This window comes from Peromyscus leucopus, chromosome 9 (genome assembly GCF_004664715.2).
Source record: "Peromyscus leucopus breed LL Stock chromosome 9, UCI_PerLeu_2.1, whole genome shotgun sequence".
In the NCBI taxonomy this organism is placed as follows: domain Eukaryota; kingdom Metazoa; phylum Chordata; class Mammalia; order Rodentia; family Cricetidae; genus Peromyscus; species Peromyscus leucopus.
Window position 1 is genome coordinate 23,643,288 of NC_051070.1, and position 24,733 is coordinate 23,668,020.

A 24,733-nucleotide genomic window follows, 5' to 3' on the forward strand; every position below is an offset into this window, starting at 1 on the left:
GTGAAGGAAGATCATTTGAAACTGGGTTCTCACTAACTGAATTGACAATGAAAACAAGCTAGCTCTGCTGAAGGATTCTGTCTTTCATGTGTAGTTTTGCCCAAAAGGCATTTTACCTTTCCCAGTGAACATGACTCTTTACTGTTTTGAAAATACACATGGTAAAAGCATACAGCTCTAAGTATACATTTACTACAAATGGTACACATGTGTTTTAACATGAGTAGTTAAGCAGCATGCTTAATCTGTTGTGTGATAGATTTTTTTCCTGGCTATATCATCCCAGATAGGGATCCCACAACAGACCAAAGTACAGATAGCAATAAAGTCCAACTTGATAAATTAATGAGTTTCATTGGAGTTATTTACAAGATTATGGTGAAGGGCTACTTACAGGAACAGAAATGACTCAATGGCAGTTGCAGTACCAAAGGCTATCCCAGAATGGGTGACAGCTCACACACCCTAGAGCATTCTGCACAGCCTGCAGGTAACTCACCAGGTTAGAGGGTGTCCTTTCCATGGGGCTCAGTTGATCTAAACCTATTCAAGAGAGCTCAGTCTCAGCCTCTTCCAGGCAGTTGATCTATTCTCAAGTCTTCTTTGCAGCTTGGCTCTTCTGAGAGTGACTCTCGGGAGTCTTTACTGTTTATTCTTTGGGAAGAAGGTGATGACGTTTAGGGAAGTCTCCCTCCTCCTTCACTCACTCAACCTCTTCCATTCAGTAAATTTCCTCTGGTTACAGATTTAAAGAAACGTTCATACCTTTTAACCCAAAGCTACAGCCTTTTGCTATGACACCAAAAAATAAATCTGTTCCAGTGGTTTTACACACCTTCAGATTCCTGCATAGGTCCACCCCTCCTTCCAGACTTATGCCAAGACCGACACTCAGGAGGTTTTCAGATATGCCACCAGACCCTGCACCAGCTCTCCCGATGCCAACCACCAACCGAGAATGCCAACCGGGTGAATCCTGGACATATTAACTTCACCCGCATGCCCACTCATGAAAACTCTGTTATCTCCTAATTCATTGACACTTTTTATAGGATGAATGGAGGCATTTCCACCTCCAGAGAAACAGAAGATGTGATGGCTCTTATACTCCTGATTTAGTGTCCATTCCCCCAAGGTCCTAGAACATAACTGCTGCAACCTGCCTTCTCAGCTCCCTCAAGGAACAGATGCCTGAGAGATTTCCATAAGCTAATTGAATGCTTCTTCACTCAGACCTCCTGCCATGCATGACTCCCAACTTCCTCCTCCCCACTTCTCCCTCAAACCAGCAGAAAGCAGTCTTGAGAATTCAGCACCCACATTCCTCCCCTTCAAGACACTTGCTATCCGTAACGCAACTTTTTATAATCAAAATGGAGGAATGTTAGTATTTTGACCTGCCCCTTAGGGACCTGCCCAGTGTCCTCCTGATGCCATCCTACATTCCCTTTAAGAAAAATCTCTTCCCCTTTGCGCTCTCTCTCTCTCTCTCTCTCTCTCTCTCTCTCTCTCTCTCTCTCTCTCTCTCTCTCTCCACCCCCCTCACCAGAGGTAATGTACACCTCTATCTCTCTCTCTCCCTCTCTCTTTCTTTCTATCTCTCTCTTTTCTTTCTCCTTCCCTCCATTTCCTCTACTCTCCCCACAAATAAACTTGCCATATGGACATTGTGTCTGCTGTGTGAGTAACTTTCCACTGTCTGCCATGCCTACATGGCATGTCTCATCCCCCATGGGGCACCTTGGTAAAAAACACACCAAGGCCAACCATGCATCCTATTATTACAGAAAGGGGTCTAATGATTCCTGTCAGTTTCAGGGACTTCCTGAAGTTATTTTGAGTTGTTCACTTTCTGTTAAAGAATGTCTGTGAAGGATAGACTGTTTCAATCTCAAGGACACTGTTACACAACAATGCAGTGCACAGAGAAATTCGAGACGATAACAGTTGAATGAATCAAAGGTTGGAGGGCTAGAGAGATAGCTTAGCAGCTAAAAATGACTACTGCCCTGTTAGAGGACCTATGATCAGTTCTCAACACCCACATCAGTTGCTCACAACCACCTGTAACTCCAGTTTCAAGTGATTTTCATGTCCTCTTCTAGCATCTGCTGAAATTCCCCTGCACATGGAGCACATAACCCCATGCAGGCACAGATACATAAATAGTGATGATGATGGTGAAGACAATGATAATAGATTTGGGGTACCATTATCTGTCTCTCAATAGATAGTAAATAAATGTTGAGCCTTTGTTTCTGGCATCTCTAAATATAGGATGATTCATATTCACAGATTCTTGGCACATTTCAGATACATAAACTGTTTAGTAAAATGAAGTTCATCTCTCTTAATATCATAACATAGGAATGATGAGAGGAAATAAGTTTCATGTATGCAGAGTTTGGTGGTAAAAAGAAAAGAAAAAAGACGTTCGTTCCACAAAAGGAATCTTAGCTTTTAATTATTCATTCATTCAGTTAGTCAATAAATCTGCTGGGATCCTGTAGGACTGTGTTAATCAAAGCGTAGTCTGCAAAGCGGCCATGTGGGCATCACTTTTAGCTTGTTAAGAAAGCACCACATTAGAATCCAACTCAGATTTCCTGACTCAGAACAGGATTTTAACAAGATCCCCAAGCGATTTTCATGCATATTACAGTCTGAGAAATCCGACACACCCTGAGCTTACTCTCTTGAGGGTGAGAGGGAGAAAGAGAGATTTTCACATTAGTAATCATTTCTCAAAGAACACAAAACAATTAGAGGAGCTAGGAGGAATTGCTGTGGAGGGTCTCAAGCAGATTGATGTGGCAGTGCCTGAAGATGTTGGCAGTGATTGCTACTGAGAGGATGCTATTGATGTTTAGTGGGTAGCAGCCTTGGAGGTTGATAAATGCACCTACAATGCACCATGCAAAGAATCATCCTCTCCAAAATGGCAAGAGGACGCTGGTGAGAACCACATAGTTGGGTAGATTTAGGTTGTATCACAATGATACACAGAATCCTATTAAGACAAATTGTTCAACAGGGCCATACTACCACATATGTGTAATCCTATAACTTGTCAGGATGAACCATAACGATCACTGCGTTCAGTGCCAGTCTGGACTACACAGTTAAACTGTCAAAAACAAGAAGAAAATAGTTTAAAAGGAGGGCTCAGGAAGGGTAGCCCTTTGCCTGGGAGTTTGCGTTTGATTTAAGACCCTGAATAATTCCAGTGCACTAGTATGGAAGCCACTCTTGTCATTTAAGAAACATTAAGTTCTAGGAGATGCTAAGTGTCCCATATAGTTATCTTCTCTATCCCCTTTATGGTTCTGAATGTTCCTGCATTCCAATCACATCGGCATTCTTAATCAGAGCTTCTCAAGTTACCTACAGTCCAAGACGCTGTGATACGTATAGGTGAACAGAAAGCCAGGCAGTGAGCTATTGGCTGAGGTGGCTGGGAGCAGGGGTCAGGATTCAGGCGGAGCTCAGGAAAGAGCAGAGCCAGTGCTCTTGTCCTTTACAGAGGATACCAGATGGCAGCTAAATTCAGAGTCCAGACTGCCTGAGGGGCTTGCTAATTACAAGAGGTTTCAGCTGCAGGAAACACCCTAATCACCCCAGTGGCAGCTGGACAGCCCCAGGGAAGGCCCCACTGCCAGAAGAAAATTGTGTTTGTTATAAAGTAGGATTTAAAGGGTACAAACCCCCGGTGCAACTAAAGACTGTGTTAAAGGGAGAGGCCGGGGTGGGAGTGAGAAGATTCAAGTGCCTAGGAAGCACCAGGGGAGACAGGTAGCTATGCTTAGGCTGGAATGAGAACCCAGGAGAAATTGGCTACAATCAGGGGAAGGCTCTAAGGTACCCCTCCCTCTTGACCCAGAGAGCCTGACAGAAAAGAACAAAGAATTTATGGTAGAATTTATGGTTTCCGCTTACCACCTGCTGTATGCTCTCTACTGCTTATTATTCCTTCCAAGGGGGGGGGAACCTATTGATTTATCACCTTTAGGAAGGTGAAAGGCATCCTCCGCTTTGTTTCGCCAGCTAACGGCCTTTCTTTGATTGGCAACCGGCACTGGGATAATTCCATTCAACTGGGTGGCATTCAGCAAAATCCTGGGACTGTGGAAAAGGAGCAGCAGCAGGGAGGGGAAGGACTCCAGCGGCTGTGTGTAGGCTACCTCCCAAGTTTGGGGGCATGGGCCAAGATCAGGGTATCACCTCTCCTGGCAGCATCAGTAAGATATTCTGTAAACGTGGAGTAAATTGAAGAAATGTGCCCAACTCTTTTTTGTAGTCTTATACAGTAGGATCTTGAAATAGATTTTTTTCTCTTTTGAGATATGACTGTACAATGAAAAAAATTAGTAGTAAATATCCCAAAAGAACTCTAGCTGGAAAACCCTGCAGACGTTTTGTGTGCCTCTGTCATATCCTATCATTTCTTGAAGTGAACACAAGTAGAGTTCATTTCCAAAGAGAAAATACTTGTTCATAATCCTCCTCAAACACACTTTTCTCACAGGGCTGAGTCAGTTCATCTAGGCAGGTCCTTTTGTCTGCCGCCCCTCTTAACTATCTCTCTACAATTCTAATGGGATTCTAGCCACCGGTTGAGTAAGTGAAGTGCATCTTTGCTCTCAGGAAGCCAGGAGGAAGACATCCAGGCCGAAATGCATGCAGGGACATAGCTTCTGGATTCTTTATCTACTTAGCTAGCAGTGAAAATTACCTTTCCATTGCTTACCTACACCAATGAACTCATGCTTCCTAACTAATTTCTAAGTCTCCTCCCTAGAAGCTTGAGTAGCCTTTCACAGCTCAACAGCTAAAGAAGCTTGGAAGACACCACTCTAGACACGCACCAGATTTTCTTAATTCTCTAGAAGGTCACAGAACAAACCGCTCTCCCCAGCTGACTAGACTAGTTATGAACACAGAGAATCAGAACTTAAAACAGCAGACTCTCATGTCCTGAACCATGCCTGCAAGGATCAGCTCAAACAGGGGTAGGCAAACTTGAACTCAGCACAAAGACATTCCACAGATGGAAAGGCACAATAGCCCCATTGCCAGCATTTTATTGATGATGCAGCCCTACTTCCTGCCTGCATGGCCCCATTACAGAATCACTGAGCATTATTGTACATATTAAATACTGAGTTGTCAATCTTAGGATTGGCAGGAAGCGGCAATCTTCACATAGAAGTAATTGCTGAACTAACCTCAGGTTGTACAAGTCATTCTAAGCCTATGACCAGTACGTTGATGGGACAGCACTCACTCTGTTTGAGGTGTCTGACTGAAGACCAACACAGCAGCAAGCTTTCCCATCAGCTCCTACTGTGAAAATCTCTACAGAAAGACTGAGGACATGGCTCAGTTGGTAAAGAACTTGTCTTGAAAACATGAAGACTTAAGAAGTCCTACATCCCTGTGGGGGAAGAAAGCCTAGTGTGGGGGCACATGCTTGTAATCCCAGCACTGCATGGGTAGAGATAAGCAGATCTTTGGGCCTCACTGTCTGGACAACCTTGGATACTTGATAGTTCTGAAGTATGCAGGAATATTTTAAAGAATAAAATGTAAATCATTTTTGCAGTGACTCAAAAAGTTTTGTTTCCTGTGATTCTTTCAAAACTGAAAAAAATCTTAGTTGACTAGTCAACATTACATGCTCTTGTGAACAGAGTTGTCTAGCAGACAACATGAAGCAACAATGACTCTATCCTCAGTAGCCCAGTCACAAGAATTTAAGAATTCTATAAAAATCCCAAGCAGTCATGAGATCAGAATAACAAGAGTTTAGTTTATAAAGAAAAAAAGGTGGAAGAAATAAAAACAAGAAAGGAAAAGAAGAAAAAGTAGATGCTGTCTGAGGAATGATGCTAAAGTTGCCCACTGGACTCCACACATGGCACACACATGTATGTGTACCTGCATGCATAGAAACACACACACAAACACACACACACACCTACTCACTGACATATGCATGTAGCATGCCACAAACCCTATTCTAGTACTCTTTCCTCTGTAAATCTCACGCACAAATGAACCCCCTTACCTTTGTTGTGCGTCTACACAAACTGTATGTCTGAACAACTGGAAAAACAGGGAAGTATAGGCATGTAGCTCCTAGAGATGGGTCATATACAGTACCAGCCCGTGGGACTCTGTTGCCTGCTGCTTTGCAGTCATCCAAGCTTGTGCAAGTTCACAGTGTTATTGGCACAACTGAAAATTTCCTAAAGACAGTTTCTCAGAACTTGTCCTCATCATTAAGTGAGTCATGACTACTGAATTCCTGCTATTACCTTGGGAATTTTAATACTTTGCTAATAAGAAAACAACAGATCTCACCATTATCCACAATGTTTAATTTAAAATACACCACACACATCATTTTAACAATCTTGATATTTGAGCATAATTTTCCATTTAGAGTTGTAGTACCATTTCAGAATTAGAATGAGGGGTAACTTCTATCAATTGCCACATATCGAAAGGAGCTAAAGGAAAACTTTGGGCTACAGTGAAGCTAATGACACCGCCAATTTTGGGCTTTGTGTATTTTGGATTAAGTGACCTAAGTGTAAGCTCTTGACCTTGTATCATAGCTGTGAGTATGTGTTCCCTTTTCTGTTCCTGTTGCTAGACGTGTCTGTCCCCTTGCATGGAGCAGGTGGAGTAAATCCCATCTCTCGAGCAAACAGATCTTTCTGGGTAACTCATCGTGGCATTGACTACCTTAGACAGCCTTCCTATGGTAGAAGGAAGTTCATAACTAGGCTTATTAGCTTGAGAAAGAATAAAAACTCAGGCTAGTGAGTTAAGAGATGGAGAGAATGCAGAAGCCATTCCTGGCACTAGCTAGACCAGCTTAGAGTTCTGAGAATTTATATTAGGTAACAGCACTTATTTTGTAGAATAAGACATAAATCATCTTGTGGTGACTCAGAAAGTTTTGTTTCCTGTCATTCCTTCAAAATTGAAAAATGTTAGCTGACTAACCAGCATAGCATATTCCTGTGACGAGAGACTCATCTTAAAGACAATGTGAAGCAATAATGTCTCAATTTTCACCCCTCGCCTCTCAAAAGTATTTAAGAATTCTGTAAGGATCCTAAATGGGAATGAACACACTTTCATGAGGCAAAGTGAGGTGACCCAGTGTCTCACTGTGTTAATTTTCCTTCTGGATTCCACTTCTCACTCTTGTGAATTCAGATCTTGGTTGCCATTCGTACATCTGGGTGGTTTTAGAGTTTGTAACTCTTTATCCCTAAGGAAAATTGAGCTTTAAAATGGAATAATTTTGACTTTGTACACATAGATCCACACACGATTTTGTAAGAAAATATGAGAAGTAGTGTGATATTTTATTTGTGCTGAAATGTGGTGATATTTTATTTGTGCTTTAATAAATAAGATTTGCCTAGAGATCAGAGGAAATGGCAAGCCATTTTAAGTAAACAAAGTAGTCAGGCAGTGGTAGCACATGCCCTTAATCTTATCACTTAGCAGGCAGGATCTCTGTGTGTTCAAGGCCACACTGGAAACAGAGCCAGGTTGTGGTGGCACACACCTTAATTCCAACACTAATTAACCATAGAGGTCTGGAGGTCTATACAGACTGACAGAAAGTGACAGAGCTGTGCAGGAAGAGGAAGTGATGTAGATGGGCTAAGAGAGCCAATGGGAGAACAGAACAGAAAAGGCATATAAACGTGAGTATACAGGCAGAAGGTTTCTTTGAAAGCTGTAGAGTTGGCGAGGTGAGGTTAGCTCGTGGTTTGTCCTATTCCTCTGATCTTTCTCTAAGGCTTTCACCCCTATATTTGGCTCTGTGTTTTTTTTATTTTTAAAGACCATTTAGAAATTTGTCTAAAAAGTATTATAAAAAAAATCCTTATGCTGCCCATTAAAAATGTGAATGGAAAAAGATACAGGAAGAAAAACATATTTCACATTCAGATGATCTGATGGTGAGTGGCAGGGCTCCCAGTTGGAGGTCAGCCCCAGGATGTTCCTGTGTTTCAGTCTTCTCTTTGCCTGAAGCTGTAGGCCATCTATAACTTGAGCTGACTTAGAGAAAAAACTCCAAAAGAAAACTGGGTAGAAAGGTGGTCTGGAAGAGTACTATAAAGCCTGGAGAGACTGGCCTCAAGTTCCTGATTGCTGACTTCGTGTCAAGTATGCTTCTATATGCTTTCTATTAACTCAGTAAATACTCAGGTGCCCCAACTGGGAGGTGGTGGAGCATGCTTTTAATCTTAGCACTAGGGAGGAGGAGCCAGGTGTATCTGTGAGTTTGAGGCTAGCCTTGTCTGTATACAGAGTGAGTTCCGGGACAGACAGGGACACACGGAGAAACCCAGTCTCAAACCAGAACCAAAACCAACCAATGAAAAAATACTCAGGTGCCCCAGAGAAGTTAGCATTGCTGTGACATCCATCTGACAGGCAAGGAAACTGAGGCAAGGAGTAAGAAAGGAATGATACACTAATAAGTGTGAAGTGAAATATCTGGAAGCCAGTGGTTCCTGAAGCAGGGAACTGTGGGATTGAGTTTTATTATTTATTTGAATTCATTTAACTGGACAAGGGGGAAAAATTGCATACACAAAACGCAGCATACTCAAGCAGCCTTGCCTTTAATCCATGGCTAGATGGTTTCCAAAGTCAGTCTAAAAAGTTCTGCCAAATAAACACAAAGGAGGTGATTTTTATCAGCTCTCATTTTTCTTTTGGATGGAGTTCAAATAAACCAATTACTTAGTTCCTGAAGAGCTATGGGGTCAGTTAACCTAGGTCGGTTTCTACATCTATAAAATGAGTACAGTAATAAATAATTCCTGTCTGGCCTCATTCCTCTGAGTTGCTGGGAGAATCTAATGAGATAAAGTGTGGAAAGCTCTAATGTCTTAGTGTGGGAGCTGCCCCATCCAGGTTATTTAACATGACTCCATAGAATGTTCCAGATTCAGTATTTAGTCAGGACATTGTAAGGATATTGCTTTTAACTGTGGAGGACTTATTAACAGCACAGCTATTGAAGACCTAGTGTGTGCCAGACATGTCGGGTATTCAATCTGTGAAGGCCCCCAGGAATCCTGTGAGGCTAGTAATAGTTCCACTTTACACATGGGGAAATTGAGGCACAGAGAGGTTGTTTATAGCTATGCTGCTACAAATAATATTTGAACAAGGAGGTTTAAAAATATGCTTTCCAAGGATATGTTCACAGAAGAATGATTAACATGACATGAATCTGCCCTCTCATGAGAAGGAGCTCTGTGAAAGTTAATCATGTACGTAACTGTGATACTTACGATCTTGCAAGCATTTGCTATTACCCAAGAGTCATTGATGGACATCTCATTCCCTTTAATGGAGAATGTACTATATACCATTGAAAGGAAATGAAAAGGGCACAGCCTTTCCCCAACCAGTTATAGTTCAAAAGGTATTTCATGAAGCTGTCAGTATTGGTAAGTGTTTAAGAGTTAAATATGTGTTTGTGGTGTGTATACATGTGTGTTTGCTCCATGCATTTGAGTGTGCAAGTGTGTAGGTTCATACATGTGCATGCTGAGGACAGAGCAGGATATCCAGGATCTTTCTCTGTTGCTCTGGGTCTCTCACCAAACTGGAAGGTCATGGTTTGAACTAGCCTGGCTGGCCAGTGAGCTCCCAGGAGCATTCGTTTCACAGCCCTGATGACGCTGGGATTACAGAAATGTGCAGCCACGCCTAGTTTTTACCTGGATGCTGAGGATTTGATGCTTACAGATCAAGTGATTTACCCACTGAGCCATCTCCCCACCCCTAAAACATTAAATTTTCATAGCCTACATCATAAATAGAAATAAAATGGGAATTTAGTAAGGGAAAAATGAAGATTCCAAGATTTTAGTGCCATTCTCTGGACATTTGCTCAACACCTACTGGCATGATTATAACCATGCATACTCTCACCGAGTTCAAAGTCCAGTAAGATAAAACACTAAAGAAATCACTTCAATGAAGCATTGCAGAGTTATATGCAAACACCAAGTTAAACTTTATGCAGGCTGCTTACAGAACACACAGAAATGGAGATCTTCATAGCATCCCCAGGAGTCACTTTTGACAGCTGGAAGATTTAGACGCATCTGCTCAAAATCACCAGCTGTGTAGTTTGAGTTCGATATTGTAGAAAGAGTGAGCAAAGGAGGGGAGGGACAAACAGCACAAACAGAGCGGGAGGCTGGAGGTCTCCTGTTCCACTACGGCTTCTCCTCCGGGCCTCAATCCACTCACTCCACCCTCGTACTTGCTTAAGTTTTTTTTTTTTCTGCTTTCTTGCTCTCTGCCTCCGGGACTCTCATTACATATATGTTGCTTTGGTAGTTTTTGTCAAGTCTCAGGTTTTGTCATTCTTTTACTTAATAACTTTTATTAGACTTCTCTTACATTTACAGGGAAATGAAGTAGAAAGTCTCAGTACCTCCCATTTGCCTTCACTCTCCATCCCACATACAGTTTGATCATTGTTCACACTTTGTGTTAATGTGGCCCTTTTGCTACAATTCATACTAATGCTGGCATCGGGAGTTTCATTCTGTGTGTTCATTGTTCAATGCTACTTTAGAATCCACACACGTGGATATGCACATGTATGTATCGTTACAGTATCTTACAGAGTAGTCATACTGCCTTAACAATACCCGGTGCCCCAACTGTTCATCTCTTATTTGCACCTGCTACCACTGAATCTTTATATCTTTATAGATTTGGTTTTTCCAGAGTGCCATATAGTTGGAACCACAGACTATGTAGCCTTCATTTACTTAGCTATATATGTCTAAGGCTCCTTCATGTAAATAATTGTTGAGTAATATTCTAATATATAGATATATCACAATTTATGCATATGCTTTTTGAGGGATATTTTGATTGCTTCTAAATTTGGACAATTATTATTCAAAGTTCTATACACATTTGCATGTAGGCATCCATTTTGAACTCATTTAGAAAAAAATCAAGAGCATAATCTTTGCATAACCTGAACTATAAGTCTTCAAGTTCAGGATTATTTTGTCTGCCATCTCAGTCCCTCTATTGAAATGTAATAAATCTCACCATATATAGTGAAGGCTGAAGACGCAGTGTGAGGGTCAGAGCTGACTGACTGACTATCACCCTGATAGGAAGAGCCACACCAGACAGTGCCAGAGGCAGTGACAAGCCAAGAGTACCTTGACCCTGGGATATTGACTCCTCAGTTTTCTTAATAAACAAAAACAAAAAAACTTTTAATTTATTCTTTGTAAATTTCATCTGTTGGTATAACATATCTACTGAAAGAAGATTATATACTATGTACTAAAGATTATGTTTATGTACTAAAAAATAGAAAAGAAAGGGAAAAAATTTCAAGAAACTTCAACTCAAGAAAGCCTATGAGATTTTACTTTAGTTCATATCTCTTTATTGTCATTCTCTAATGAAATATTATTGTCATTTCATCTAATCCTTTAGATGTCATTTTCTTTGACTATAATTATTATAGCTGGTTTAAAATATTTGCTTAGCACATCAAACATCTGCAACACTGTTCCTATTAACTGCTTTCTGGGCCATATTTTTCTATTTTCTTTTACATGTCTCATGATTTTCTGTTGGAAGACAGACATTTTAATCAATTGAATGTGACAAATCTCCAAGTCAGTTCTTTCTCCTCCAGGGTTTGCTATTTCTTATTTATTGGTATTATTATTACTGTTGCATTTTATTTAGTGACTTGCTCAAACTAATTCTATAAAATGTCTATTCATATGTGGCCACCGAGGACTCATCACCTCAGTTGTTAGCTAATCATTTGAACAGAGGTTTCTTTAAATGTCTTTATCTGGTTAGCTTCTTCAGCTTTGCTGGAAGGTCTTTGTGTGAGCCTTGGGACACACAGCCAAAGCATGCACAGCCCCCAATATCACTGTAAACTTCACTACTGCTTCTGTGGAGAAGCTCAAGGTTAGCCAAAGGTGAAAGGCAGTTACTCTCAGATTTGGTATGTGCCTGGCTTTCCGGCTTCCCTGGATTCTGTCAGAGCATTGAAATCTCCTATGGACATCCTACACCCACCTTTCACTTTTCAGATTTTTTTTTTTCGGCCTACCCTTTGTTTGCCCCAAATATTATACTTGTCACAGGTATCTGCACCAACAGACAATGACCACTGATTGCTTTCATCAATTGTCTCTGAGACAAAGCTGTTCAACAGTAAGTGAATTTGGACTCGAGTCAAATAAAGATTATGTGGAAGTGCTGCCTGGGAAGAGCTCCAAACCCAAACAGCTCGGCCAGCTTTCTCATCTGCAGCTTTGCACAGATACTTCCCTTGCAAGGATGTTGGCTTTCCAGATTCCCATGGACCTAGGAGAGGGCAGCAGGAGTGAGGTGGACTAAGATACCTAAACTCTCAGTACTTACTGCAGCTGGTGTTTTACTTGAATGTGTTCCTATCATCCTTGTAAGGATTTGCTTAATATCTCTAGCTCTGAAAAGGTTGATTTTAGCAATCATTTGACAATGGTTTTTATAAAGGAGATTTTCAGTCATTCTACACCATTGCAAGTTATTTTGTGATTATTGTGATATCCAAATAACAATACCTGCATTGCCCCCAAATTGTGTGAGATAATAGTATATGTCCATGTGGAATATGGAAAGAAACCCCAGAGGTCTAGACACCAAATGACTCGGTATAGCTTAAATGATAAAGGGACCAAATCTGCTAAAGAGTTAACTCACTGGCTCATTTCTGTGTTACTCATTTAATTTTAGTTACTAATAAAAATCTACTACTAAAATTGTGGTCTTATCTTTGCTGAATTAACCAGAGAAATATTGCACCACTCCCAGCTGAATGATCTGAAATACATAATTATCTAATTGTTGTGGTGAGACCCTAGGGAAAATCCCAGGATGGAGAGACAGATATAATATGGGCTCCCAAGGAGGGCAAAGTTGTGAATCATATACTCATAAAGTAAGATATATTCCCAATCATTTGCCCTACCACAACCCTGACCACATCAGCTCCAGGAATGACTTGAGTGGCTGGCTACACAAGGTCTTTTGGGGTGGGGGTGTGTTCTACTTCATCGAGGAGCTACACAAAATAGAACACTCTGCAATGTAACTGAGATCTCTAAAATAAAGCATTAAGATACCTAAGGCATATAAGTATTATAATAATCATTTCTTTGCCTTGGCCCCATGCTAACATGGTTTTCCTCCTTGGCCTTCAGAACACAGCTTGAAACTGGTGTTATTATGGATCTTTCTTTTTGTATTGAGTTTTAGAATTGTCTCATTCATTTTTATTTAGATGCTTGTAGAACTCTAGTTGATATAGACTGCAATGATTTGCATAATGCCTTATAGATAAAGCCTTTGTAAAATTTGCCTTTTATTCTTGAATCTCATAAGCTCATCAAATATTAAAATATTGACATGCCATAGTTATCATGTGGTAGTGCTTCTTCTCTATGTGCACCATGGAAACCAGAAGTCCACTCTTCCCATTGAGGATATATTCCAAAGTCTCTAGTGGATGCTTGGAACCATAGGTAGTACCAAGTTGTATAATTTCATCTTTATCAAGAATTTACCATACCTTAAGTTCTTTTGTTTGATGTATGGTTACAAAGTTGTTGTGAATGTCTTTTTCTTTATTCAGAATTTCATTGGAAAAGTTAATGTTACCATAGATCTTAGCAACCTCAGCATATGATTTCTTTTCTTTCCTTGTTAAGTTGGCAACTTTCAACTTTTCACTTTGAGGGGGCACTGAACAGCTGAGCATTGACATGGATAAATTGCCAGCATCATTACCTGTACTTTGAGGTCACCAGTAAGCAAACTAAGGGTTACCAGAACACAAGCCAAATCATAACAGTGGATCTGATAACTGAGATGGCAGCTAAGGGACTAATAGTCAGGTAGCCTATACACTATGGACGCATTAGACAAATGTCTGATTTGTGTCCTGGGGGAAATGGTGGGGATAATAAAAGAGTTAACTGTGCTATTATGAATAGCACATGGGATAGCAAAATGGCTCAGTGGGTAATGATGTTTGCTGCCAGTCCTGATGACTGTAGTTTAATCCTCAGACCCCACACACTACAAATAAGGGGAGAGTATCAGAATTTTTATAGAGGATTGTAAATTTGTAAAAGAGGTAGGCAAATTCTAGCCCTAAGGCCAAAGGACATGGTCCACAGAAATAATGTGAGGCCCCTTATGCAGCCTTGAGAAGCCTTTATAGGAGATTAAAACAGTATAAACACTGTGGTCACAGTTTTCTCTATTAGCTATGGCATTTTTAAAGAATTTCCTGCCTGCTGTAATCTTAGTACTTAAGAGGCTGAGACAGAAGAATTACTATGAAATTAAGACAATCCTGAGCAATAAGAGTACCAGGCCAGCCAGAGCTTCATACCAAGACCTTATCTCAAAAAAATGTACCATTCATCATCATCATCATCATCAATCACCACCACCACCACCACCACCACCACCACCACCACCACCACCACTACCACCACCACCACCACCACCAATCTGTCATCATCTAGGTCATCAATATTCTTCCTTTTCTTCTAACTCTAATAATGTTAGACTATGTGATCCTACCAACTTGTGTATTCAGTTCCATTCTCAGTAAAGAGGTTAGGGCTCAGTTGAAGTAATAGGGGAGCCTTATAAACAGTATGGAGTTGCCAACTGGACAGAGATCAACAGCAAAAAAATTAGGCTTTTACCCAGCTTCTGAAAGATTGGAGAGTGTTAAGCCAATTGGATGAGGCACACAAAGAGACATGGGAACTGACTGATGGAGACCAGAAATTAAATCTAGATGAAAATTCAAGAGAGAGAGAAAAAGACATAGATTTTTGGATGGAAGGTCTGTTGACCTTCACTAGATAGTTTTGAAGTATGTCATATTTAATGTCTGAAATGTTCTTGTCCCTGGACTATCTGCCAACATCTGTGAGGAACAGTCAGTATCTACTTCTCTACACATTTAGTTCTCATCAACAAAAGGCTTGGTGTTTCTTTATTGAAGGTCTTACTATTGAGAAAACTATTTCCAAGACTTTTCATATTGAAATGTATTGGTGCATTGGGACTTCTTTTCCCCAAGCTGCAGAAAAATTATTCTGGCTAAAGTATACACATTGTATTTATTAACATAATATCAGAAAACTCATAAGTTCAAGAGGATATTAATGAATCAGGCTGTAAATATAACAGAAAATGGGGAAAGACACATACATTTCATTGCCCCACATTAAGGATCTGCATCTTTAGATCTACCATGGGAATGAACATGTTCTGAATACTTCTATTCTGCCTTGTTTCTCCTTCTTTGCCTCATCCAGTCATGGTTCAGAGTCCAAAGAAAGAGAGTAGACAGCCATGGTTGAATGATGATATCTTTCTGTGTCTGGGGAAGACTGGCGACCTTTTCAGTTAACTTCACTAAGCCCACACAACATAAAGAGGTCACAGCACAGTGAAAACCATTACTGAAAGAGAAAAGAAGTGAAGTTTGCCAGACAAAATGCCTAATATTGAGCAATGCTCTTTTGAACTTGACTTAAATAGAATGACTTTTCTAAAAGTAAGAAGTTCTGGTAGATTCAGGCTGATATGAGGGCAGTGGACAGTCCAGAATATATCACTGAAAACCAGGGCCAGCAGGGTGATGAAAAGATATGAATGGGACATCAAGTTAAGTGACTTATCTACACAGCAGTAGGACAAGCCAATCATTTATCCCACAACCCAAGGCAAAAGAAGAACATGTAGGGGACCAATAAACTCAGGTTGGTGAACCATGGGGACTTCAGTTATTAAAAAGGTGATACAACCTATGAGGACAGGAAAATATGTATAGGTGGGAGAGTGGGAATTTGATATAAAAGAAAATCTCCGAGAAACAACAAGTTGTAGAGAACAGATTGCTCTCCCTTGTACTAGTACATCAAGTGATAAAATAAAATAAGAAAATAGGTAAAAAGCCATTGTCATACAGTATAGTTTGCAATCATCATTTCTGAGAAGAATCATCTTTGGATGCTCAAATTAGACGGCAAAATGGTGACGGTGAATGGGATAATTCACAGGGATGTACAGTGTTTTCCCATAGGCCTCACTAATTACATGGAAAAAATTAGAACTTTACATTTGGGAACCAGGTCCGTTGTTATGGTAACCAGATGATCAAAGCAAGCATCACTAATAATCCGACATCCAATATTGTGCTGGGAAGATATCTCAATGGATTAAATGCTTGCTTTACAAGTTGAGGACCAGAGTTTGGATCCCTAGAACCTACCTAAAAGTCATGAAGGCATAGTGTCTTACCTGTAATCCCAGTACTCAGCAGGTAGAGACAGGGTTCCCCTGGGATAAGCTGTCTAGCTAGACAAGCCAGATTTGTCAAAGTCCAGATTCAATGGGAGAAGTGACCTCAGAAAATAGTCTTGCAAACACATATATACATTGTTAGGGTTTTAGAGAAGTCCCATAAAAGACCACCATCCATGTATGCAATCTTCAAAAACGTTTATTATCTTGAGTGTTGGGCCACCTATCTGACACAAAGGCAAAATGGCAACCCTAAGAGAAGCTCACAGGCTCCTTTTAAGCACAGGTAAAGGGATTTTCAGGAACAGTTACATCATCTCAGATATGATTGGCTTATGCAAGTGGCCATCAGATTAGTATGTTCTAATTAGCTAGGGCTAACAGGAGCTGGTTAAAGTTACAGTTTTTCCATTTTGGGGGAAACCTGGACAAGTCCCAGGCTTTGTCCTTATTTGGTTACTACCTTGAGCTTTTGTGGGGGGCTGACCCAATAGCCCAGGCTTGGCATGTGTTATCTCCTTCATCCCTACTGTCAGGGGTGCTGAGATTAATTGTCCTTTGTTCATAGTTGCCTCAGAAACTGCATATCCAGCAGGAACTGAGGCCTACTTCTTAACTGAGTTATTAGGAGCCTGTCATGGTATTTGCCTGGCCTTCTCACACATGTATGTGCACATATACAAGCAAGAAAACTAAATGGAGGAAAATCATGCACCTTCCAGTAAGAACCACTAGGAAGGGCACAATCTCATCATCACAATTTTCTTGCCAAGGGGGCAAAACTTCATTCTTAATCAGATCTAAAGATACTGATTACGAGGTAGCAAACAACTAGCTTTGTGAAATTCATACAGAAGGGTTTACAAATACCATCAGATTGGCATCTAAAATGCATGAAACCTAAAGGCAGTGTGAGACTAAGAACCTTCAAAAGGATTCTCAGAAACAAATGGAAAATTCCAATGAGTCCATGGATAAGTTAATGGGGTTGTATCAATATTACCTTCCTGGTTTGAATAACAAGGAACTTTGCTACAAATATATACTAGAAAGATAAGACATACACACTATAAGTACTCTACAATGTTTTTAAACTTCTTCATTTGTTCAAAATAAAAGCATTTTTGAATGTTACAAGTATAGAGAAAGAAAGGTAGGGGAGGAAGACAGGAAGGGAGGAAAGAAAGAAGGAAAGATCAGTTACATTTTCTGTTACTGTTATATTTGTTCTTGTTGTGTAAGTCCCCACACAAGCTGAAACATAACATACTACAGAGAAGTAGTTTCCTTAAAACAGAAACTAAACAACTTAAAATAGCTTCAGGAAGTCCCTGAAACTGACCAGACTCACTGGGCTCCTCCCTCCAAAAGAGTAAACACTAAAGACTCCAGAGAGTCACTCTCAGAAGAGCCAAGCTGCAAAGAAGATTCTTAAAATAAGACCAGCTACCCGGGAGAAGCAGAGACCATCTTTAATGGATAGTGTCTTAAGTATTGTCTTAGTTAGGGTTTCTATTGCTGTGAAGAAACACCATGACCATGCAACTCTTATAAAAGCAAAAAACGTTTAATTTGGGATGGCTTACATTTTCAGAGGTTTAGCCCATTAGCACCATGGCGGGGAGCATGAGGTGGAGTATGTTGGCATGCAGGCAGACATGGTGCTGGAGAAGGAGCTGTTACATATTGATATGCAGGCAACAGGAAGTGAACTGTCTCACTGTGAGTAGCTTGAGTATAGGAGACCACAAAGCCCACTCCCACAATGACATACTTCCTCCAACAAGGCCATACCTACTCCAACAAAGCTATACCTCCTAATAGTACCACTCTTGATGAGATTTGGGGGGCCAATTACATTCAAACTACCATGTTCGACTTCCCGGCACCCATAAGCTTATAACAATCTCATAATGCAAAATGCATTTAGTCCAAATTCAAAAACCTCCATAATCTATCACAGTCTCAACAATGTTTTAGAGTCCCAAGTTCAAAGTCTCTTCTGAGATTCATGCAGTCTCTTAATTGTGATCCCCTATAAAATCAAAAATTTTAAAAAAAACAACAGATCACATCCTTACAATATAGAATGGCATGGGATATATATATATATATAAATATTACCAGGAAATATTGGACCAAAGCAAGACGGAAAACCAGCAGGGCAAATGCCAAACTCTGCATTTCCCTGTCTGATGTCAAAATGTTTGGATGTCCAACCCTTTTCAGCTTTGTTGACTACAGCACACGTCTCTCTCTTGGGCTGGTTCCATTCCCTATTAGCAGCTTTCCTTGCCAGGTATCCCACAGCTCTAGCGCCTCCAACATTTTGGGTTCTCCAAGACAATCCAGGCTTCAACTTCACAGCTTCACATAATGGCCTCTCTCTCTAGGCCTCCATTCAGGGACACCTCTGACACATGCCGGCCCTCAGTAGATTTCCTTAGTCTCAGGGACAAATGCCATAGCTCCTTTCTTCTATCTTTAATTCTAAAGCCAGAATCCCATGGCCAAAGTTGCCAAGTTCTTTTGCTTGCTGGGACTGGACTATGTCCCACTCATTCAATTATATCTTATCTAGCTTTCTGTTTTCAAAGATTTTCTGCACTAAGTAAGCTTGGCTTTTCTGAAATTTTCTCTGTAGACCAGAATGGCCTCAACATAGAGATCCACCAGCCTCTGTCTTCCAAGTGCTGGGATTAAAGGTATGTGCCACCACATGTGACTCTAAGCTTTACTTTAATTCCTTTTCACAAGTTGGATCTTGCCCCAAGGTCATCACTTCCTTTATTCCATTTCTTAATCCATTTATCTCCTTGAACACAAGATTTAGCTCTATTCCACTTCTGGTGCCCCTTTTCTCAACCTGCACATTTTGTATTTTCATTTGCTTAGCTTGCATCTTTTCATTATAAATCTCCTCATCTGAGTTAACATTGATTACCACATGGCAGAGTCTATACTGTGCTGTCCTGAGATTTCCTCTGCCAATGGAATTAATCCAAAACTCTTCACTTTAGCCTCAGGCTGACTTTTCAGACAAGGGCAAAAAAGCAGCCACATTCTTCACCAAAATATCACAAGAATGAGCTCTAAGCAACATACTAAAATTCTTCTCCCCTGAAAACTCTTGAGCCAGCCTCTCATAGTTCAAATCACACTTAGTACCTCTGTCTTCCATGCTCATACTAGTATGACTCATTAAACAGCACTTAAATCATTCCACTGCTTTCCTAACCTAAAGTGCCAAAATCCAAATTCTTCTAAACAAAAACATGTTCAGGCCATTCACACTAATAACCTAGACTCTGGTACCAACTTCTGTCTTAGTTAGGGTTTCCATTGCTGTAAAGAGACACTATGACCACGTAATTCTGATTAAAGAAAAACATTTAGTTAGGGTGGCTTACATTTTCAGAGATTTAGTTCATTATCATCATGGTGGGGAGAATGGCGGCATACAGGCAGACATGGTGCTAGAGAAGGACCTGATACATGTTAATATGCAGGCAACAGGAAGTAGACTGTCTCACTGGGAGTAGCTTGAGCATAGGAAACCTCAAAACCAACTCCCTACAGTGACACAGTTCCTTCAACAAGGCCACACCTGCTCCAAAAAAGCCATATCTCCTAATAGTGCCACTCTCTTTGAGGGCCATTTTCTTTCAAACCACCACAGATACAGACTAACTGAGCCCCCTGGACAGGACACTCTCCAACCTGTTAAGCTGCCTGCAGGCTGTGTCGAGGGCTCTAGGTTTCCAGCTTTTGGGAATTGTCACCCATGTTGGGGTGTAGCTGTCTTTGAGTCATTTCTGTTCCTTTAAGTAACCCCTCACTCATACTCCTGTAAGTATACCCAATAGAACTCATTGATTCACCAAGTTGGACTTTATCTGTACTTTGGTCTGTCCTAGATTCCCTATCTGTGGTGAAAGGACATGTCTCCCCAGGAAAAGTCTTATCTCACAACAGTTTCTGTGACTTATTTTCTTTCCTCCAGAGACATAGAGAATGGATCAACAAAGTATGGGGTTTTAAGGACAGGTATTTGTGCTACACCTCCTCATTTCATTACTTCCTATCTCTCCCCTGCCACCTGGCACAGTAAGCCTTACTAAGACTTCATAACTGTCAGAACAAGTACCACACTCCACAACAGAAGAGTACATACATTTGAAGTGCAGATGTATGGCCAGGTGTTGACTCTGTCTTTGCTGTATTTCCCATTGTTCCTATGTGGTGATCAACTTTCTTCTCACTGCTGCCTCTATTTCCTCTCAATCATTTCCCAATGCAAACTGGCATGGTCACAATACTTGTCTCTCAGCACTCCACTGTGGCTTCACAAATTGGTATTGCCAACAGCATTTCTCATTCTATGTAGTTTCCTTGTCACTGCAAACCTGTACCCACAGCTTCTTCCAAGAAATCCATTCCTTGCCTCAGTTTTTAATGGAAGCAGCTGTTTACCAAAGAAATATTTTCATATTCACATCATACTAATATTGTTTTTTCATCCATTCTCTAAAAAGAAACACAATTGCTTTGTTTGAAAGTTATTTTTTTATCTTCTTTTCATCTCATGGTTATGAAGAATAATGACTTTTCCCCACATTTTTTTAATGTGTCCAATTCCTGTTTGCTGAATTAGTACTAAAGTACTAATCAACCTACATACACACAATCAAGCTATATAAGCAAATTATATGCAAAATAGATTTCTACATTTGAAGCCATGCTTGTGTTAATTGAGTTGCATTAACCTAATGGGTATGTGGCTATACAGAAACGAAATTTAGCTTTCTAATAATACATACAGTGGGAGAAGATTTTGATGAACTTCATGAACATGGATTGATTTCAATAACTTTGCACTGGAGAAAGGTCGATAAATCAGATAATCATTGTGAGGTAGCAATGTGGATCTCTCAAGCCTTTTACTCATAGGTTGTCTCAGCACAACCTATATTAGCTATAGACTATTTTAAAGCCAGGAGAAATTATTTCTTAATAAATAGATTTTACTGATTTCAAATGCAATGAAAGTCTCCTACTATGTCTATCTATCATCTATCCACCCATCTATTTATATCTATCTATCTACATATCTACATATATATGGAGTGATATTTAAATATAGTAAGTCATAATCATGATTTGATTCAATTTAGGACTTTGATAAGTTTGTTGTTTCTCATAGTTGACAGTTGACGAGTACCACAAATGGGTGCAGAGGCTAGTGACAATTATGAAATAAGATGAGAAAATCAGATTTAAAAACCAATTCCTAAGGCACTGTAATACTTTTTGCTGTGGATATCGCTCTATATAAATAAAACACTGATGGCCAGTGACCAGACAAGAAGTATAGGTGGGACAAGGAGAGAGGAGAATTGGGGAAACAGGAAGAAGGGGAGAGAGACACTGCAGCCACCGCCAGGATAAGCAGCATGTAAAGACGCCGGTAAGCCACCAGCCACGTGGCAAGGTATAGATTTATAAAAATGGGTTAATTTAAGATATAAGAACAGTTAGCAAGAAGCCTGCCACGGCCATACAGTTTATAAGTAATATAAGCATCTGAGTGATTATTTTATAAGTGGATTGTGGGACTGCGGGGCTTGGTAGAACCTGGAGAGAAGCCCTCCAGCAACAACTTTCATTAATGAAAATGTTTGGGCATTACTGCACAAAGCCACCCTCAGTTAACCTCCAGATGGAATTTTATTGTAAGGACATACAAATTAGCAAGAGAAATTAGAAACTTCTGTATAGCTAGACTTCCAAGAAACAAGCGTAACTTCTACATTTCCAGAGTAGCAAGAGTAGTCATAGAGGAGAAAGAGTTGCCATTAAGTTTACAGCCTTGCTGTGTAGATCTTGGTCCTCATTCCTCTTCCTTCTTACATTGCTCACTTTGCTTATGCCTCTTCTCAATTGCTACTTCCTGTGTTCTGGCTCTTTGTACTATAATCGTCTCTATCTGCAGCACCACACAATTCTCACTGGTTCATTTCCCCTGCTTCATGATTTCCTCTGGATCATCATATCTGCCTGACTTGTAGCACTCCATTTCTGTATCACTGGTGTCTCTTTCTGCATATTTTTATATTTAAAGTCTCCTAAATATAAAGAGAGCATCAGAATTGTCGTTCACTTTGGGTATTCTGCTTTCATGGTGGTCCTCTTGTTTGTTAACACCAATGACTTTTTAGCTGGGTGGTGGTGGCACACACCTTTAATCCTAGCACTTGGGAGACAAGGTCAGCCTGGTCTACAGAGTGAGTTTCAGGACAGCCAATTCTATACAGAGAAACTGTCTTGAAAACAATAATAATAGTAATAGTAATAGTAATAATAATAATAATAATAATAATAACTTCCATATCTAGAGTTGTCTCTATTGTTGGGGTCATTGGTGGGATATGATATGTCCACATATGCTCTGAATGATTATTGTAGATTTTTACTAAAGAAATGCCAGTGGGCCATAGCAGCCCAGGGAATGTGCTGCATCCCCATCATCCCCGTGTGCTGACCAGTTCAGCTAACCAGCTTACTAGTTGCAACACTTAAACACAGCCTCACACCCAAACACAGCCATCACCCACAAAGCCATCTGTGATGAATGAGATTCAATCAGCCTCTAGCCTCCTGGGCTCAAGATAACATTTCTGCTATTGATAATATCAATTTATAATTTAATTTCTGGCCCTAGCTCTTAAGAGATAAGACTTTGCAGAGCTAAAATCTAATCCAGTTGAAGCTATTGGGCAGGGTTCTATAAATTCTGATGGCCACAAGATGCCCCGGCTTCCTTAAAAACAGATATAATACATTTTATAAACTTGAGTCTCTCTAATGAGCAATAATGAAAATGGTACCACAGAATTTGATATTTGCTTATCCGTTTATCTAGAAGCACAGACTGAATGTGCCTTTACAAAAAGACAGAAAAAGACATTTCATCATCACTCTCACACATCTTCCTGCATATTTTAGATTTAAAAGCCCCTAAATATCAGAAGAGCGTCCGTGCAAGGAAAAGGCGGCTTCCTCTTCAAGGAGTAGAATGATGCTATGTCGTTATTAGTTTATTTGCCATTTGCTTTTTTAAAAAAAGTTCTTGCCCACCGAACAATGAGCAGAGGTCATTATTCACAGCTGGAGATGCAGTTTCGAAGGGTCTGCCTTCTGCACCTTTATTTAAGACCCACAGCTGCAAGCCCTGCCACCTTCAGGTCTCCTTGACGGTGCAGCCCCTGCTGCTCTGTGATTGATGTAGGCGTAGCCTGAGTTATCAGGCAGCTCCTGACCCATCCAACGAGGATAATTTTATTGCATGTCTGTTTAGCCTCTGTCTTGTGCTTTCTTGAAGACATCAATTCTCCCAGGTGAAGAACACAAATAAAATTTAAGAAATTCCCCCTCAGGCTAAGAGGTTAGGAATCTTGCCAAGATTTCTCCGAATGAAGTCACCCTCTGCATAATCTCCAGGGCTCTGGCCATCACTCATCACCATGTGCTGCTCTTTGATTAGGGGAGAATTAAAGGCACTGTGGATTCACTCAGGGGTTTGATTGCCAGTCATTTTCTCCTCTGATCCAGTGGCTGTTTTTATAGTTTAATCCCAAGATGATCCTTTCTCTTCTCTTCCCCTTGCCATAGAGCGCCCACACATACATGTGTGTGCAAGTGTGTATGAACCCTATGAAATAACAAACAACCATAAACAATAGGCATTTCCTCTGTCTCTGCCTCCTCCTTGTTGAACAAAGAACTTTTAAGAAACAGCTTTTCTCCCCTCAGTGCAGTGCAAAAATCATTAAATAGAAATTATAGGGTGGTTCAGCCGATTTTTCCACTCTACTCGGAATTCTTCAAAGCTGTTATCTTAGATGCTGCTTGCATGGTTGCTCTCTTTTTTTAGCTTCTACCTGCAAGGTAAAGGCAGTAGAAAATCCATCCTGGAATTTGTCCCTTGACGTTTACCCTCCATCCTCCTTTCTCAGGCCAACATGAAACTCTGTTAATCCAAAAGCATTGTATTCTGAAATCATGCAAACAGAAGTTCCTTGTCCATTCCTCTTCTCTGCAAGTCCAGACAAGGGCACAAACAGAACAGTTTACCATTAAAATGTAAATATTTTGGAAGTAAATTGTGGATTATTAAAAAAAATATTAGTTATAATTAAAACCAAAGCAGTGAGAAGTAAAAGGAAAACACTTTTGGTAATGTCAGATGCTGACTATATTCTTTAAGTGGAAACTGATAATTCCTAGGTTGTCGCTTTAGTGAATA